Raw genomic sequence first — 14,655 nt, 5'->3', positions numbered from 1 at the left:
GAGCCAGAGGCGGGATCAGTCTGACCAGGGACTTTCTAATAAACAGCGAGCTACTCAACAGTGGACTCGGCACAGTCGCGTGATTTTGAGCTTGCAAGTTACTGTAAGTGTTGGAGGAGAAACTCAGTTTCCTGTGGCACGATACAAGGGAGAGGTCCCTACATTCATAGGAAATAGGGCCTCCCTCAAATCCTTGACTTACAGTTTCTACAGATGGACATTTTCTTTTTTATCTTTTTGAGACAGGGTTTCACTATGCAGTTCAGGCTGGCCTTGAGCTCACTTTGTAGCTCAGGCTGGTCTCGAACTCTCAATGATCCTCCTGCCTCAGCCTCCTGAGTGCTGGGATTACAGGCATGCGACACCATGCCTGGCCTCAGATGAACATTTTTATAATCATTTCGCATCCTCTCCCCATCTCCACTTTGGCTTGATCAGACTGACAGGTTATTAAGCTACCATGTGGACACAAGAGTCTGAATACAAAGCATTTATAAGAAAACAATCAGTACTGTCCTTAGAACTAGATTCATTTTTCCATTATAAACATCATAATCACAGTATAGAAAGTCTGAGGAAAAGAAAAAGGAAATAGAAAAAGACATCTATAACCCCAAATAAAAAACTGTGGCTATATGTGATTTCCTTTGCAATTGCTGATTTGTGTGCATTTTTTCCTAAATGAAAATAGCTAATTTCTTCCAATTGTAAAGAGAACATACTTTTGGCATGGTCAGTCAACATAAGAAAGCATAAAAAAAAAAAAAAAAGATTGTCTAAAATGCCACCATTCCAAACATTTTGGAGCACATCCCCTGTGATATTGCTCTATGCTTAAGCATGAACATTTTTTAACTCTATGTAAATGGAATACCACCACAAATGGGTGGTTTGTGACTCTTTGGTCTCTTGTATGTCATGGAGCTCATCTTATGCCAGTGAATATATAAATATTGGCTTCTTTTTTTGAGGACCCCTTAGCATTCTGTCTGGCTGTTTCATAATTCAACTGATATGCTATAGATGAACATTTAGGTTTTGTCCAAATTTTACATTTTCTGAACGTGCTATATGTGCACACTTGTCTGCTTATCTTCTAAGGCTATACTTTCTCAGAGTAACTAAAACAGGATCAAACCAAGAGCAAACTAGAGTGGTACATTGTATTTTTAAAAAAGCTAGCTAACTCCAGCAGTTTATATAACAAGGGCATATTTGTGTAAAAGATAAGGGAAGAGACATTCTCACTCCATAAGTGGACACTTGTACACTCCTAAAAATTTCCTGACACACCCTGACAGAAGGCTCCCAGGCTTCACCAGCAAATTTCCAAGGTGCTAAAGGTCCCATACACCAGCAAAGCTCTGTCTCTTCCTTCTTTCTCTCCTGCCCCACCCCATGTCTAGCTCTTCTTTCCTCTAAGAAATTGCCACTGCCATACCTATTTTCTTCCTCTATAAAATGAGAATGAAGACCTGCTTTCTACCCCCAGGTGAGCTTCTCTTCTGCCAAATTGCAGATTTCCATCTTATAGTGCCTCCTGGTCACATTCCCATCTTATAGTGCCCAGGTCACTACCTCTGCCTTCCAGCAACCAAGAAGTCAGAAATAGCCCTGGAGGACCTGATGGCTTCTGAGTTACATTGCAGATCTATCTTCATGGAGTTCGGATTTTAAAGTCAACTCATAAAGCAAAAGGCCATAGCAGAGATTGATATTTGCCTCTCCAACACTCATTCTCCCTTTCTCCCACAATAATAAAACTTTGATTCTAGTCTGGGTAAAAATATGCCCAGCAGAGGGATATTTCCTTTGATGGTAGGTATGGCCAGTAATATATAAACTAAAGTCACCAGGTAGAGCCACTGGGAAAACATGTTAAATGAGTCATGTTTTTCCTTCCACCTTTCCTTATTCTACCCTAGAAAGTGGACTACAAGACACTGCTGTGATCATCTTAGGCCATGAGGTAACCTTGAATTGGAAAACACGTGCCAACAATAGTACAACCAAAAGACAGAATTAGGTGGGGTCTATTATGGCCACGGGGTCACTAGCCTTGGCTCACTTTTAACTCTGGACACTGCTTTGGTCATATTTGAGATTGAGATTGAGCCCCATCCCTAGCCTTTTATTCATGTTTTGTTTTGAGACAGGATTTCACTACAGTTGCCAAAGCTGAGCTCAAACTTGCTTGGATTACATACATGAACCTCTACTCTTGACACTGTTTGTCAGAAAGAAATAACACATATCTTGTTAACTAATTTATTTAAGTTTTCTATTAACTGTGTCTATAACTAAACTCATGAAATTGCAAATGATTAAAAATACTGTCTAAAGTTCCTTAGGACAGCAACATTTTGAAGACTTTTGTCTCTCATTAAGCCCAGTAGGGTCAAATTTCCTCCATGGTCACAACAGAGTCATTGTTTCAGCTGTGTATGCAACAGAGCAGATAGGTCATACTTAACAAAACTATCAAAACCAAAGTGACAAAATGCTCTGCATAAGGTTCATAAAAATGAGACTTCCAAGAAGATTGTAGAGTAATGAACAGCAGAAAAACAGCCTCTCCAAGATCTGATGTCCAGAAACTGGAATGTAGCAATGTGAAGAAGGGAAGTGGGTTTCTGGGACCCAGCAAGAATCTAAAATGAGAATTGAAGCCCACGAGGACAGAAAAGAGAGGGACCTCAATGCAGAAGAAGGAGGTAGCAAGCAGCACTTTCTCCCTGAGCCCTGACCGGCAGCATGGGATGGGTGGCTCAAAGCTGTAGATGTACAGTGACTACAGGCAACCCCAGAGGCCTCCATGGAGAAATGCACCAGTGGAACAGAGCACTGGATGCAGAAGACTACATGGCCTGGTGAGTAATTTGGGCTTAGACATTCCCCAGGAGAGTGCAATTGGCTGGTAACCATCTTGGAGAGAGGCCAACTGAACTCAGAACTCACAGCAGCTGTGGGCTGGCTCCACCTAGCAGTTCCAAGTGTCAGGTTGAGGCTGAACTGAGCTCAGATCTGCAGGAAGTCAAGGAGCCAAGTTCAAGCTGGCAGAAGGCACGTGGAGTGTTATAAGCTGAACAAATTGGGCTCCAGCCTCATAGCCAGAAATCAACATGAATTTCAGCAGAACTAAAACTGCAGCCTTGCTGAGATTATCCTCTATCTAACCATAAATCTACTGCTGGCTTGCTGAGATTAATCAACATAGATCTGGGCTCTGTATGCCCACTTTGCCTGTTACAGAAGACACATGCCCCAGAGTAGACATTTTTTTCTGTTCATGTTTGTTTGTTTTTGCTTTTTTTCTTGACTGATTTTTCTTGTTTTTATATGAATGTGACCATTATTTCTAGTTTGTTGCTGTTGTTCTGTTCTGTTCTTGTTTTTACTTCTTTCTTCTATCTTTCCCCTCTGACTTCTACACCAGTTTCCCAAAGTTTGTGTAATCTTTCTTTATCCTCCAGTCTTGCTTCTAATCTCCTCCTCTTCTTCTATTTCACTATTTTTCCTCATAACCTCTTTTAAATTTTCTCTCCTGAGGATAAAATCACCATATTGATAAGATATATACTTTATACAATTTTCTGGTTTGTTTTAGATTCTTTTATATAACCACAAATATTGTTCATACAGTTAAAAGTGGCACAGTAATAGTTACTGCAACTTGTCATTTTCTAGGCTGTGTTGGATGCTATTATTGTTGCTGATTTGCACTACTTTACCCAAGGTGACATAACTGTTCTAATCAGTTGTTCTTCCTGGTATGCCAAGACTGAGATTGCCAAAGGGTCATAAACAAAATTATAGGCCAGTGCCAACAAAGCAGGGGCTAGGAGAAATGGGCAGCAACTTCCCATCTCTAATAAATTGAAGAGGTAGGATCTTGCAATAGACTTTAAATGCAAAAGCCAGTTAAATTTGGAAGACATCTCTGAGAAGAAGTCGTTTCTTAAGGGTTCTAAATACTAGGAATAAAACTACTCACCATAGATAATTTATAAGCATCACCCCAAGAATTAAACTAAACAGAAAGAAAGAAAGAGAGAGAGAGAGAGAGAGATCCTTTTGCTGCATCTTCCACAAGAATGAAGACCATTCTCAGCAATCAGACTGTCGACATTCCAGAAAATGTTGACATCACACAGAAGGGACACACAGTTACTGTGAAGGGCCCCAGAGGAACCCTGTGGAGGGAATTCAACAACATCAATGTAGCACTCAGTCTCCTTGGAAAGAAAAAAAAAAAAAGAGGCTCCAGGTTGAGAAATGGTGGGGAAACAGAAAGGAACTGGCTACCATTCACACAATCTGTAGTTGTGTACAGAACATGATCAAGGGTGTTACACTGGGCTTCTATTACAAGATGAGGTCTGTGTATTCTCACATCCCCATCAATGCCATTATCCAGGAAAATGTGTCTCTTGTCAAAATCTGGAATTTCTTGGGTGAAAAATACATTTGCTGGGGTCATATGAGGGCAGGTGTTGCCTGCTAAGTATCTCAAGCCCAGAAATATGAACTAATCCTTGAAGGAAATGACATTGAGATTGTTTCAAATTCAGCTACTTTGATTCAGCATGCATAACAGTCAAAAACAAGAATGTCAGAAAAATTTTGATGGTATCTATGTTTTTGAAAAGGGAACAGTTCAGAAGCCAGATGAGTAATATCCAAGAACTATCCTGCCACAGAAACAAGCTTCTGGACTATAAGACCAATCTGTGATATTTTAATGAGAGAATCAAAGATCTTTATTAAAAAAAGAAACAAAGAAAGAAAGATTCACAGCTAAATTCTACAAGAAATTTAGAGAATATTTAATGCCAATTCTTCTCAAACTCTTTAATGAAATAGAAAGGGAAGCAGTTCCCCATAACTCATTCCGGGAGACAAGTATTACCCTGATACAAAAACCAAAGAAAGACCCAACCAAAAGGAGAACTACAGGCTAACCTCTTTAATGAACACAGATGCAGAAATTCTCAGTAAAATACTAGCTGATAGAATGCAGTAAAACGTCAAGAAGATTATACATCATGACCAAGTGGGGTTCATCCCAGGAATGCAGGAATGGTTTAATATATGCAAATCACTAAATGTAATACACCATATCAACACAATCAAAGACAAGAATCACATGACCATCTCAATACATGCAGAAAAAGCTTTTGATAAAGTCCAACACTCATTCATGATAAACATACTACAGAAAATCAGAATACATGAACTTTACCTCAATCTGATAAAAGCCATCTTTGACAAAACAATAGCCAACATCATACTAAATTGACAAAAACTGAAAGCTTTTACTTTAAAATCAGAAACAATACAAGAATGTCCACTATAACAACTCCTATTGAACATAGTTCTGGAAACACTAGCTAGAGCAATTAGACAACAGAGAGAAATAAAAGGAATAAGGATAGGAAAGGAAGAAATGAAATTATCATTATTTGCAGATGACATGATACTCTACATCAAAGACCCCAAAAACTCCACCAAAAGACTCCTAGAATTAATAACCAAATTCACTAGTGTAGTTGAATACAAAGTCAACACTGAAAGATCAATAGCCTTCCTGTACACAAATAACAAACATATTGAGAGAGAAATTAGGGGGGCTGGGGATTTAGCTCAGGGGCACAGCACCTGCCTGGCAAGCACGAGGTCGTGAGTTCAATTCCTGGTACCGGGAAAAAAAAAAAAAAAAAAGAGAGAGAGAGAGAGAGAGAGAGAGAGAAATTAGGGAAACTGCACCTTTCACAATTGCATCCAAAAAAATGAAATACTTAGGAATCAGTCTAACAAAGGAAGTAAAAGATCTATGCAGTGAAAATTACAGTACTCTGAAAGAAGAGACTGAAGATTTCAGAAAGTGGAAAGATATTCCTTGCTCATGAATAGGAAGAACCAACATTGTGAAAATGGCCATACTCCCAAAACTGTTATACAGACTCAATGCAATCTGAATAAAATTATCATTGGTATACCTCACAGATCTAGACAAAATATTCCTAAACTTCATCTGGAACCAGAAGAGACTCAGAATAGCAAAGGCAATCCTGGGCAACAAAGGCAAGGCTGGAGGCATCACAGCCCCTGATGTGAAATTATACTACAAAGCTACAGTGATAAAATTGGCATGGTGACTGTGAAGCCATGTGACAGCTTTGTGTGTCACATTCCATGCAGAGATTGCAATGTCTTCCAACTTTATTTCTAGGAATGTAATGAGCCATAACCATTCAGAGCAAGAGTTGCCAAACAATATAGAACAAGTCTCTTTTTCTGTAAATATAATTTATTAGTATGCTACTACTTTGTTCCCATAACTCCCATAGCTATACCCTTTCTCAAAAAAGAAAAGAAAAAGTACAACATAGTATCAGGAGGAGAGGAATTCAGCCCTGTTCTCACTGATTGTAGTCTAAGAAAATTACATCTTCACTGTACTTCTATTTCTTCATATGTATAAGGTGGGAGTTAAACCTATATATTTTGAAAATTAAAATTTTGTGGCTTTAATAAAACAGAAAAATAAAATAAAATCAGCATGGTATTGGCAAAAAACAGACCTGAGGATCAATGGAACAGACTGGAAGATGCAAACACAACTACAAAGACACTCAGCCACCTTAGCTTTGACAAAGGGGCCAACCATGTTCACTGGAAGAAAGATAGCCTCTTTAATAAATGGTGCTGCAAAAACTGGCTTTCCCTGTGCTGAAAACTAAAACTAGCCCCATGTCTATCACCATGCACTAAACTAAAGTTAAAATGGATCAAAGATCTAAATATTAAAACAGAAACACTAAATCTACTGGAAGAGATAGTAGGTAGAAATCTTAAAGAAATAGGGGTGGGCAGAGAGTTCATGGACTAAAACCAAACTGCATGGGAAATACTTCAAAGAATCAACAACTGGGATCTCCTCTTACTGAAAGGCTTTTGCACATCAAAAGAAACCACCAACAGAGTGAAAAGAAAACTCACAAATTGGGAAAAAATATTAACCAATTGTTCCTCTGACAAAGGACTTCTATCTAAACATATAAAGAATTGAAAAAAATCAGGGCCCCCAACTTCAGAGACCCAATCCAAAAATGGATATCTGAGATGAATATACACTTCTTAGATGAAGAAATACAAATGGCAATTAAATATATGAAAAAATGTTCAACTTCATTGGTCATTCAAGAAATTCAAATTAAAACAACACTGAAATTCCATCTCACCCCAGAAAGAATGGCTAGTATCAAGATATCAACTGATAATAAATGCTGGAGAGGCTGTGGGGGAAAAGAGAACCCTTCTCCACTGTTGGTGGGAGTGGAGACTGGTGCAACCACTGTGGAAATCAGTGTGGAGATTCCTCAAAATACTAGGACTAGTGGTCCCATTTGACCCAGCTATTGCCCTTATGGATATTTTTCCAGAAAAACTGAAAACATAATACCACAGCAATATGTGTACACCTGTTTATAGCGATGCAATTTGTAATAGCTAAATCTTCCAAACAATCCAAATGCCCATCAACTGAAGAATGAATAAAAAGACGTGGTATTTTTACACAATGGAAAATTACTCAGCTATAAGGAATGATAAACTCAAGGCTTTCATAGGCAAATGGATGTGATAGAGATCATTCTCATAAGTGATATAAGTCAGACCTGCATGTGTAAATATCACATTGTCTCCCTAGTGTAAGAACCTGAAAGAGTAAATAAAATCTGAATGGTACAATAGATATTATGAAAGGGAAAGAAACTGCTCAAAATGAAATAACAATTCAGATGAAGGAAAGGAGAAAATGAAGAAAGAAGAAAGGGAAAATTATATGTGTATATATAAACAATATAGCTAAGGTAATTGTGCTATTAATTTCTATTAGTTTATTAAAAAGAACAATTAATGTTTAATTGTTTGATCAATCTTGCATTCCTATATCTGGTAATCTGAGCTACTACTTTGAAGATAGCAATATGTAATACAACAGTTACTGTTAATTTCTTATCATCTTTTTTTGAAATTCTGTGTCTTTTTCATTGTTTTTCTGTTGCTTTGTTTTTGTCTTCATTTTTGTTATTTTGTTTTTGTTCTTTTCTCTTTAAAATAAAAAAAGAAATAATAACAGAAAACTTCCCAGTAGGAATTACTTCTAAGAAGTAATGGCAAAAAAAAAATTTGAAATACATGTAAGTGATGCATGTATTTCAAATTTTGAAATACATGTAAGTGATGCATATAGAACTCCAATTAGCCATGATAAAAAAGTACATCAAGTATAATAGTTAATATCTGGAAATTCAACACAAGAACAGAATATTAAAAGCTGCTGGAAGAAACAAAACAAATCACATATAAAGGAAAGCCCATGACAATCCCAGCACACTTCTCAACAGAAATCAAGTCAAGGAGGACTACAATTCCATGAAGCCCAATGGAATAAATTCACCAGGCAAGGAAACCAACTAACAGAGCACAAAAAATGAGGGGTACCAACAATAGGAAAATAACATGAAAAGAATAAGTCAATACATATCATTTATAACCATCAAGGTTAACAGTTGTAATTTAAAACTCAAAAGAAACAGACTAGCAGAATGGATCAAGAAGCAAGATTCAACAACATGTTGCATATGAGAAACACATTCAAACACAAATTCATAGACTGCAAATCAAAGGGTGAAAAACGATACTCCATGTGACAAGAACCTGGTAATAAAGCAGGGGTAGCTATTCAACTTGCAGACAAAGTAGATTTCAAACCAAGACTGATCAAGTGAGACAAAGGTCACTAGATTCTTGCAAAGGGAACAATCCAAGAGGAAGAGATAACAAAAATAAGTACATCTGCACCAAATACAAGTGCAATCAACTATATAAAACAAACATTAACATACATGAAAAGTCAAATAGCCATTAATACAATTGTAATGGGGCATCCAGTACCCACTTTCACAAATAGACAGATAACTAGACAAAAAAATCTACAATGAAATATCAGAAATAAACCAAACTTTTGAACAAATGGACTTAGTAGAGGTCTAGAGTGTTCTACCCAACAACATCGGAATACACATTTCTCCAAAATAAACCACATGCTAGCTCATAGAACACACTTAAGTAAATACAAAAGAAGTAAAATTATCCCATGAATATTAACAGACAATAGTGCAATGAAATTGGAAATCAATGGCAAAAGAAGCTACAAAAACTTCATAAACATGGAAATTAAATGACACCCTTCTGAACAACCAATGGATCACAGAGGAAATTAAAGAAGAAATTAGAGTGTGTCTACAATTAAGTGACAATGCCAATACAACATACCAGAACATATGGGATGCAACAAAAGCAGCATATGAGGGAGATTTATAGCAGTGAATTCCCATATCAGACAAACAGAGTAAATGCAAATAAATGACCTAATGTTGAACCTCAAGTTTTTAGGAAAAGAAGAGCAACTCAAACCCAAAGCTCATACAAGAGAGGGAATTATGAAGAGCAAAGCAGAAATTAATGAAATTGAAACTAAGAAACAATCCAAAGAATTAATGAAGAGTTGCTTCTTTGAAGGCTAAATAAAATTGACAAACCCTTAGCCAACCTTATCAAAGAAGGAAAGAAAAGACTCAAACCCATGCAATTAGGGATGAAAAAGGTGAAATCACCACAGATCCTGCAGAAATACAGAAAATCATCAATACCTACTTTGAGAACCTGTATTCTAATAATATGGAAAATGCAAAAGAAACAGATGGATTCCTAGATACATATGAATCACCAAAGCTAAATCAAGATGATATAAATTCTAAATAATTCTAAATAAATCAGTCAAAATTAAACATATAATTAAAATCCTACCAACAAAGAAAAGCCCAGGCCCTGACAGATTCACTGCTGAATTTTACAAGAAATTTAGAGGAATCCTAGTGTTGCTACTTCTCAAATTCTTTAATGAAATTGAAAGGAAAGCAGTACTCCCAAATTCATTCCTACAAACAAGCATTTCCCTGATACCAAACCAGAGAAGTATCCAACCAGGAAAGAGAACTACCGGTCAATCTCTCTAATGAACATAGATCCAAAAACCCTCAATAAGATACTGGCAAACAGAATGCAGGAAATCATCTGCAAGATTATACACCATAACGGAGTAGGATTCATCCCAGGGATGCATAGATGATTCGATATACCCAAATCGATAAATGTAATACACCATATTAACAGAGCCAAGAGTAAGAACCATATCATATGTTCATCTTAATAGATGAAGAAAAAGCATTTGACAAAGTCCAACACCCATTCCCTATAAAAACCATACAAAAAATGGAATAGATGGTCTTTATCTCAATCTAATAAAAGGCACTGCAATGGTTGACATCGTGTCAACTTGAAAGGTTTAGAAGTTTAACTAATTGACTCAGCAGGGGGCCAGGGTCCTCACTTTGTAAACATCCTCATGCTGTGCAAAAGAAGGGCAGGGAGATAATAAGAGTACTAAACCTGCCCCAGGATGGATAGCCTGCTTACAATATGAAGGAGGAAAAGGCTTGCTCTCCTTGTTTTTTGCTGTCTTCGGCCACCATGAACAGTGGCCCCTCTGCCATGTACCACCCTGCTTTGGAGCCAACAGATTACAGACTGAAACCTCTACAAACTGTGAGCTAAATAAACCTTTCCTTCTTTAATTTTGGGCATCAGGTATTTTGTCTCAGCAAAGAGAAAAAAGTAACTAAGACAGCCGTGTATGACAAACTGACAGCCAACATCATACTAAATGGATAAAAACTGAAAGCTTTCACTGTAAAATCAGGAACAAGGCAAGGATGTCCTCTGTGACCACTCTTATTCATTACAGTTCTGGAGACAGCCAGAACAACTAGACAAGAGAAAGAAATAAAAGGAAGAAGGATAGGAAAGGAAGAAGTTCAATTGTCATTATTTGCAAATGACATGATACTGTACATAGAAGACCCCAAAAAGTCCACCCAAAGACTCCATATTTAATAACTAAATTGAGTAGCATAGCTAGATACAAAGTCAGCACTCAAAAATCAAAGCCATTCCTCTTCACAAATAACAAACTCACAGAGAGAGAAATTAGGTAAACCACACCTTTCACAATAGCATCCAAAAAAATGAAATACCTAGGAATCAATCTAATGAAGGAAGTAAAAAAGACTTTACACTGTAAACTACAGTGTTCTGAAAAAGGAGATCAAAGAGGATATCAGAAAACAGAAAGATATCCCTTGTTGTTGAGTAGGAAGAACCAATATAGTGAAAATGGCCAAACATCCAAAATTGTTGTATACATTTAGTGCAATTCCAATCAAAATACTAATAGGATACATTACAAAATTAGAGAAAACAATCTGAAAATTCATTTGGAACCAGAAGAGACCTAGAATAGCAAAAACTAGAAACAAGGTAAGGTAGGGGGCATCATAATCCCTGACTTGAAATTATACTACAAAGCTACAGTGATTAAAAAAGAAAAAAAGCATGATATTGGCTAAAAACAGACCCAAGGATCAATGCAACAGGTTAGAAGATGCAGAAACAACTCCAAACACATTTAGTCACCTGATCTTTGACAAAAGGGACAAACACCTTCCCCAGAAGAAAGATAGTCTCTTTAATAAATGGTGCTGGAAAAACTGGCTTTCCACATGCTGAAGATTAAAACTAGGCCCATATCTTTACCCATACACTATACTAAATGGATCAAAGATCTAAATATTAAAAGAAAAACAGTAATCTTCTGGAAGATACAATATTTTGCACTAGGTTTTTTTATAAAGTAAATATGTTTATTTCAAATGGGCTTTTTATAAATTTTAGTAAAAAAATAGTGATCTTAATTTATGTAAAACAAAAACCTATACATGATGGTGTAGACAAACACTTTATGAACAAAACCCCTATCACACAGGAAATATCACAAAGAATCCACATCTGAGATGTCATCTTATTAAAAAGCTTTTACACAGCAAAGTGAATAGACAACCCACAGTGTGGGAAAAGAATTTTCCCAGCTGTTCTTCAGATAAAGGACTAATATCTAGAATATATAAAGAACTCAAAAAATCAGACTCTCCCACAATTTAAAGACCCAATCCAAAAATGGACATCTGAAATTAATAGATACTTCTCAATTGATGTATAAATGGCAAATAAATGCATGAAAAAATGGTTATTCAAAAGATGCAAATTAAAACAACACTGAGATTCCATCTCACCGCAGAAAGAATAGCTATCATCAAGAAATCAACAAACAGAGGGCTGGGGATTTAGCTCAGCGGCAAAGCGCCTGCCTGGCAAGCGCAAGGTCGTGAGTTCGGTTCCCGGTACTGGAGAAAAACCAAAAAAAAAAAAAAAAAAAAAAAGAAATCAACAAACAAATGCTGGCTGGGCTGTTGGGAAAAAGGAACCCTTCTCCACTGTTGACGGAAGTGTACACTGGTGCAACCGCTGTGAAAATCAGTGTGGAGATTCCTCCAAAAAATTAAAACTAAAGATTCTATTTGACCCAATGATTTCCCTTTTTTGTATCTTCCCACAGGAATTGAAAGCATCATACCACAGTTATTGGTGAAATAGTATAGTGTATCCCACTGATTTGTGGAATTATTAAATACTGATAAGAAAACTTAAGAGAAATAATAGCATAAATACTAATATCACATAAGAGGTTCTGCCCAGTACTTAGATGGTATAAAAATAATTACCACAGCTCAAAATAAAACCCACTTGTCTTCATGTTGTTCCTTTGGAGGACAGGGTGCTAATTTACACCGATAACTGGTACCTTTTTGTTTCATTTTGCTAATGAAAGTCAGTTTCCTTCTTCACAGGCAGGAGAAGAATATCTAAGATCTGAAACATAAGATTTTGAGTACAGCACCAGCCACTTTTCCCTTTGGTTCCCTTCCCTAATCAAACATCTTGTTTTAAATTTGTTTTGCGATACACTCAAATGTACCAAAACAACGTGACCCTGAACGTCACTGATTGAACATACTTCGAAACACTGCCGTGCGGATCAAAAGAGGATGCCAGACCCGGTTTAAAACCTCAGGACACAAGAGCTGGGAGCTGCTGCTATAGAAAGCCCCCTCTGCTTTTCCCAACAGCAGCCAGCATAGTGCTGGGCCCGAGGTTTTATTCAATAAATCCTTGCTGAGTCAACTCGTCAACTGCAGAATTCTTAGCCCTATTCCCTCTCTTTCCAAGAGGGTTCTGAAAAACCAGAGATAGACTCTCTCTGAAAGGCAGAGAAAGAAGCCAGGAATGTGATGCAGCCCTTTAAAATTGTGGGTAATGAAGACAAACACAAATGCCTGGGGAATTAGCCACTTAGCTCAGTCTTTGCCTCTGTTTGACCCCTTCAACAGAGACAAAGCTAATTTCTTCTCATGCACTTGGCAAATTTTATTACAGTTAAATTACTAGTTACCAAGCTAGAAAAAGTGCTAAAGAAAGGAGAGGGGAGAGGCCATTATGATGCCAGATGAACAAAATTCAGTATTTGCTCTCTGTTGCTCACAAATTAATATGAAAACCAATCTTCAATAATCACACCATAAACATCCTCCAAGTAACATAGTAGGTACTCAACAGAAGCTAGAATAGAATTCTGGGAGCTCAAAAGAGCGTATACCTCAACTCTATGTGTTTTTCAGTAGAAATGGAAAGTATTGCTCAATATCAGCTTGGGTTTAAGTGTTTTATTTGAAGGAATGCTTTGTGGAATGAATACATTAATTAATTAATTAATTAATAGTTGACCTTTTAGAAGCCTTCATATGTTCTGGTCTTGCTCTGGTGACTATAAATTCTTGGCTATCTATTCCTATACTGGGAGAACTTGGTAAACGTTTGCTTCTAAGATGAAGGAGACTTCCTCAGGCAGTGTCGATTCTACCTACTGCTTCTGACCAAACAACCACTCCTCACACTGTAGGTTGAGCGGGTTTCACCTGCAGAGCCGGAAAGGGGCTCATATTACTTCCGTCTGCCTGTCTACCCCTGTCTGCCTCAGGCTTGGCCCAGGTGTGTTCCCGAATCACATCCCTCTTGGGTCTCCGAAATGTAGATGCCTCCTCCCTGCAGGCTTCTTCTCCCCACCTTTCATTTCTCCTCTGGAGAGAGAGGTGCTGCACTCCTCTTTGGACAGGAGGCACCTCACAGAGCCAGCAGGAACTGGCTGTGCTTTTCCAGAGCACTGAATATCTTTAAGATGTCTGTACTTCTACTCACAACGGGAGGACGTAATTCACTGCTTGCTGAATCAAAGTCCACTGCCTGCCATGGGAATGCCACAGGCCATTGTGCTATACTTAAAAGTAAAACCAAAACAAAATGATTCCATTTCACTCTGTTCTCCCTCATACACAAACATAGGCACTCACATCCAGGGGTTCTCACTTTGATAAATAAGCTACACCATCTCCTTCCCATTTGTCCCCAGCCTTACACCTCTTGAAGACAGAGGGCGTGACTTATATTTGGGACATACAGACTTTAGATGCAGATCAGGCCCAGGCAAGAGTGTAAGGTTAAAAGTGAAAAATGGTCAGCTACAAGGGGCTTGAGGGACAGAGGAAATCTCAGTCAAGGAGAGGAATGAATACTGCT

The 14,655-nt window shown here is 37.6% G+C and overlaps 1 pseudogene; it reads left to right on the top strand.

Annotated features, from left to right (window-relative positions):
• Positions 1 to 4,094: 4,094 nt before the first annotated feature.
• On the top strand, positions 4,095 to 4,676 carry LOC106147875 (annotated as a pseudogene).
• Positions 4,677 to 14,655: the final 9,979 nt, after the last annotated feature.

This window comes from Chinchilla lanigera, unplaced genomic scaffold (assembly GCF_000276665.1).
Source record: "Chinchilla lanigera isolate Chin_1 unplaced genomic scaffold, ChiLan1.0 scaffold00011, whole genome shotgun sequence".
NCBI lineage: Eukaryota > Metazoa > Chordata > Mammalia > Rodentia > Chinchillidae > Chinchilla > Chinchilla lanigera.
Note: the sequence above shows the minus strand (reverse complement) of the source record. Positions and strands in the feature narration are given on the sequence as shown.